Source organism: Mobula hypostoma, chromosome 31, assembly GCF_963921235.1.
Source record: "Mobula hypostoma chromosome 31, sMobHyp1.1, whole genome shotgun sequence".
NCBI classification, from domain to species: domain Eukaryota; kingdom Metazoa; phylum Chordata; class Chondrichthyes; order Myliobatiformes; family Myliobatidae; genus Mobula; species Mobula hypostoma.
In genome coordinates, this window is record NC_086127.1 from 4,215,269 (window position 1) to 4,221,042 (window position 5,774).

Below are 5,774 nucleotides of genomic sequence, written 5' to 3' on the forward strand. Positions count from 1 at the left end.
TGTCTCTTAGCCCTATCAAGGGTATTTTTAACCCCTTGGTGAAAATCATGGTACAGACTGGGAAAATTGATCTTTCATGCAGCAAATGAAACAGATCTGCAGAGAACCGGCGAGCTTAGCGATGAAAGAAACCTCCCCCCCCCCCCACTCCCCCATGCTGCTTTGATCTGTAAAACAGAGTGTATATCCTGATTGTCTCTGGAAAAAAATTGTGAAAAATAAAAGACTGTGAACAAGATTTGAAAAGGTTCCTTCGCTAGGTTTTAAGTTTCATGGTTTCAAGTTTTCCCAAGAACTCTATGTTCCCAGGGTTTTCTTTCTCCGATCGATTCCAAAGCTTAATGTGTTTAGGATTTTTTTCAATGTTCTCCCGCACTTGGACTCCCAAGCCTCCATCTGGGCCCCACCCGAGGTTTCTTGATCTGTCTGTTGGCGTTCACAGGCCGCTCAGGATTCCCCGGTCTCTCTCTCCGTTGGGGTTCCCAGGCCGCTTCGGATCTCCGGTCTCTGTCTCTGTTGGGGTTCCCAGGCCCCCCGGGATTCCCCGCTCTCTCAGTCTGTTGGGGTTCCCAGGCCGCTCAGGATACCCCGGTCTCAGTCTCTGCTGGGGCTGTCAGGCCCCTCAGGATTCCCCGGTTTCTGTCTCTGTTGGGGTTCCCTACTTCATTCTCCAATTGAAAGTTTTAGTTAACGGCCCTGTTTGGCCGAGCGTTTATTGTTTTGTTTTCCCTTTAACACTCTTCGCACTAAAGCCTGTGAAATATCGACCCGCTTCAGTGTCTCTCTCACTCCGCACTTGGTCCATGTCCGAACCCGGTCACAGGGTGATAGGAACGGGAGGGAACTCACCAGCTCCGGACCTCACGGACGTAGCAAGTTATCAGTCGCCACGCTCAGGGGTGGGAGATTTCCTTAAGACCATTGGACTTCAGAGCAGGACCCGGTCCTGGTTCTCTAGGAATGGAGGTACTGACAGTGGAGAGGGTCCAGAAGAATGATCCGCCGGCACGGAAAGGGTTAACGCAAGGGGAGCGTTTGCTCGCCTATAAACCTCTAATTCGGAAGCATTGCTAATTAGGTTTAGCCTCTTTGCTGGAAGGATGTGAAGGCCTTTGAGAGGGTTTTACCGGATGCAGCTAAGATTAGAGAGGCTAAGCTGCACTCAGTACCCGTTACGCCACTGGCGTTTAAGGCAGCAAGGAAGGGCTTCCATCTTGGTCTATCCTTGCTCGCCTTGAAAGACCCGGATGGAAACCCAGGAACACCGCAGGTGTAGAAGGGTTCATCACGTTGTTTCTGTAACCGGATGAACGAGTCGTCTTTGGGGTACTGTAAGTCCGTGTCTTTATTGATGCTTCACTGCACGCTCGAGTGCTCGGTGAAGGGTGCAGATGTTTTTTTCTGGTGGGGAGTGGAGGGTTTCGCTGCTTTGCTGCTGCTTATCGGCGGGAGGGGGAGATTGGAGGGAAGGGTCTGCTTTGTGATTCTGACGTTATGCATTCTTTGGGACACTCCCCTGTTTTCGAGGATGTTTGTGAAGAAAAAGAATTTAAGGATGTGCATTGTCCACATTTCTCTGACTTTGAATGCACCTATTGAAACCGACCAGTTTTGTTTCAGCAGTCAGTTTTAACTCTTGAGCCGAAAGCCGGAAGCCGGAGGACCGCCGGACGACTCTCAGTCCTGGCTCTAACCGTGGGCCTGGGCGACCGGGTCCGGGAGGCAGCGCGCAAGGCCCCGATTACAGCCGACACGGCTCTCAGGCTGACTGAGGCAGGTAGTGCTTCCGAAATCACGAGAGGCCGGTGGGCCTCCTGTAGGATGAGGACATGCTCAGTTTGATTTCACTGGTCCTTGGAGTGAGTGTGTGTGTGTGTGTGTGTGTGTGTGTGTGTGTGTGTGTGTGTGTGTGTCTGTGTGTAACTCTGGGGAGTCTGAGAGGTGTTGATGGAATAGATTGATATCCTTTCCCTCCAGGATATGACTGGAGGGTAGACATTCCAGGTGAGAAGGGCGCAAGTTCAAAGGAGATGATTGTGACAAGTTTTCTGCCCGGAGAGTTGTGCCTGCATTGCGTTAGCAGTGGTGGGAGAGGCAAACGTATCGCAAGGGGCTCTGAGACGGGGACATGAACGTGCAGGGAATGGAGGGCTAAGAGCATCGAGCAGGCAGCAGAGGTTAGCTGACACAGGCGATCAACGACTAGATTTACTATTTTGGCACCAGATCGCCGTGGCTAGAAATGGTCATTCCTGTGCGGTGATGTCCATGCTCTGGGGAAGGACGCTGGGACCGCTGATAAACAGATGGACATTGCCTGGGGCGACAGGCGGGGGGCGGGGGGCGGTGCTCATCCATAGATCCTTGAGAGTGGCCACACTGGTGTACAGATCATAAGGGCTTAGGACATACTGTTGGAGAATAATTTGGCCATTCAGTCCATCGAGTTTGCACTGCTGTTACAACACGGCTGGATTATTATCCCTCTCACCTCATTCTCCTGCCTTCCCCCCACCCCCGTGACCTTCGACGTCCCGACTAGTCCAGAGTCTGGCAGCCTCCGCTCTCGACAGACCCAAATGACTCGGGCTCCACAGTCACCAGTGGCATTGAGATCCATATATTCGCCACCCTCTAACGAAAGGAACCACTCCCCATCCCTGTGTCGGATGGCCGGGAAATTCTCTCCCCAGCTCCCGTGGTGGCGGAGAATATAAGCGCCGTGACGTCACGTGACGCCTCTCTAAATCATCGGTTCGGCGACTCGTGAAGAATTGTGGGTCGTTGTGGTCGCGGTGCTACGGGGAGGGCGTGTCCGCTTACCGTGCCCGGGGACGTCGCACGGCCCATCCATAGAATCGAGAAGCAACTAGAGACAGATAGTGCCCACAATAAAATTATTCTGTGCCCCCACCCCCAGTTGAACCTTATCCAGGGGAATTCGAACACGTATCTGTCTCTCGGTCCCCTTTGATGTTTCTCTGTCTCTCTCTCTCTCTCTCTCTCACGTTTATTTGAACAACTTTGTACACAATTGCCTGGACGCCATGTGTCAGAATGTTGCGCGGGGGTTGGGGACTTGAGACCACGCTGCTTCCGTTTCTCATGCATCGTAAGATCGAAACACCGATGCTCAGGACGGCATAATCTACAGCCGAATTTTTTACACAGGGGGAAAACCCTCCCTACCATTGAGCACAACTAGAAGGAGTGGTGCCGCAGGAAATAATTTCCCCATTATCAAGGGTCCCCACCATCCGGGCCGCTCTCTATCCTCTCGCTACTCCCATAGGCTCGGAGCGACAGTAGCCTCAGGTCCCACGCCAGCATGTTCAGGAACACCACGTGACCGGACAACCATCCAGCGCTCCAGCATTCAACCACACTCACCTCAACCCGGAACTGACTACATCCACTCACCTTGAAGAGCTCTACAAACTTCTGTTCTCGGATTTATTTATTTACTTTTTTCACACGATTTGTCCTGTTCTGAATATTCAATGCTCGCCAGTCTTTGTTAAGAATAGATTTTTTTTTCTACATGAACATTTTTTCTGAAGGAAGGCGAATTGCCGGGTAGCAATTGGTGACGTATGCATGCCGTGGTAATAAATTTATTTTGAACTTTGAAACACTTCCCTGGCGAGTGTCTGTGTCTGCGTCTGGTCGGTCCTGGAGGTCCTGGAGTATTTCAGCTGGGTGACAAATTAAGCACCAACAACATATGCGCTTCCACCACATACACCGGCACCCCATTCCTCACACTCATCACTCGCTGTGTTAAAAAAACCGCAAATCTCCCTCCGAGTCCACCACCCCTAAACGCATGCTAGCAAAGACAGGGTGATGATAGGGGCAAAATTGCAGTCAACAGGCTGAGTTGCAATGTCAAAGGGGAACAAAATCGGAAAGAGTGATGGATACAGGACTGAAGGGTTTGCAGTTGAATGCAGTCAGTATACGGGAAAAGGGAGATGAAATTGTAGTGCATTGATAAAGTGGCCTGGTTGACATCGTGGGCATCACAGGATCGAGCTGAAAAAAGGATTACAGCTGGGAGCATAAGCTCCAAGGATACACATTGCATTGAAAGAACGGGCAGGTCCGCAGAGGAGGAGGCGTGGCTCTGTTGGCAAATAAAAAAAGAAACATTAAAACAAATCCTCAGAAGGAACTGACAAGATCGGACGGCGTAGAATCCTTGTGGGTAGGGCGAAGGAACTGCAAGTGTAGATCGACCCTGACGGGAGCCATGTACAGGCCTCTGAACAGTAGCAAAGACGTGGGCTACAAATCGATAAGAGAGAAAGCAAATACACGTCAAAAGGGCAATGCGCTGGTCAGATGTATTAATATTACAGCGGAGGAACAGGCATGAGAAAAGAACTGGGAGATGTTGATGGGAAAGGGACACACTCAGGAATGACGGCAGAACGGCAATGACTGGAGTTATAGAGTCATACAGAAAAACAGGAGAGAGACGGGCCATTCGGCCCATCTAGCCCATGCCGAGACCATTTAAACTGCCTATTCCAAACTTCCCGCACCTGGACCACAGCCCTTCGCATCCCAACTTTCCATGAAACAATCTGAATTTCTCTTTGAACGCTGAAATCGATCTCGGATGAATCAATTGTGCCGGAAGCTCACTGCACAGTCTCACGACCCTCTGAGTGAAGGAGTTTCCCCTCATGTTCCCCTTAAACTTTTCACCTTTCACCTTCAACCCATGACCTCTGGTTGTTTCCCATCCAGCGCCAGTGGAAAAAGCCTGCTCCTATACCCCTCATAATTTTGTATATCTCTATCAAATCTCCTCTCAGTCTTCTATGTTAGAAAGAGGACAGACCATACCCACTCAATCTTTACTCCTAACTCAGGTCGTATTTCCTCTCACCCTCTCCCATCCCTTTCTCCCGTCTCTCTCCCTTTCCCCACACTCTGAACCACCATGTCCTTCGTCTTTGTTCTTTGCTCCTCTTCTCCCTCCTCCTTCCACACTCCCTCTTTGTGCCCCCATCCACTATTCTCACTCACTCCTCTCCCTTCAGCCACTCCCCTCTGTCCCACCAATTCCTGTCGTTCCCCGCTTTCCCCGCTTTCCCGCTCTGCCCACCCTGTCTCCCATCTATCTGCACCCCTCTCTCCCCCCCCTCTCTCCCTCACGCTCGCTCTCCCTCCCTCTATCTCTCTCTCTCTCTCTCTCTCTCTCTCTCTCTCTCTCTCTCTCTCTCTCTGTCTGCGTCTCTTTCACTCTCTCCCCCTCTTCCCCCGCAGCCCCGTCTCTCCTGTATATGAACTTTTACCCTTCAACACCCTGAAACATGAACACGGTCAGTGACCCCTGACCTCCTACCACACCCTTGACATCTGACAGCACATGGAGGTCTCAGTGACAAGTTGCTGACTCGTTTTCCGATGCAGTTGGATTTTAAACATAAATTTAGCGCCCGAACAGGGACTTGAACCCTGGACCCTCAGATTAAAAGTCTGATGCTCTACCGACTGAGCTATCCGGGCTTCCAGAAAATGAACCAGCTTACACGTATCTGGGTGGAACTCCATCTGCCGCTTCTCAGCCCAGTTTTACATCGTATCAGTGTCCCGCTGTAACCTCTGACAGCCCTCCACACTATCCACAACACTTACGCCCTTGGTGTCATCAGAAAATTTACTAACCCAACCCTCCACTTCCTCATCCAGGTCATTTATGAACATCACGAAGAGAAGGGGTCCCTGAACAGATCCCTGAGATACGCCACTGGTCACCCACT

The 5,774-nt window shown here is 51.1% G+C and overlaps 1 non-coding gene across 1 annotated transcript; it reads right to left on the bottom strand.

Moving 5' to 3' along the window:
* Nucleotides 1-5,447: 5,447 nt before the first annotated feature.
* On the bottom strand, nucleotides 5,448-5,520 carry trnak-uuu (transfer RNA lysine (anticodon UUU)). The gene has a single exon. It is a non-coding gene; the product is annotated as a tRNA-Lys (tRNA).
* Between the last annotated feature and the right edge of the window lie 254 nt (nucleotides 5,521-5,774).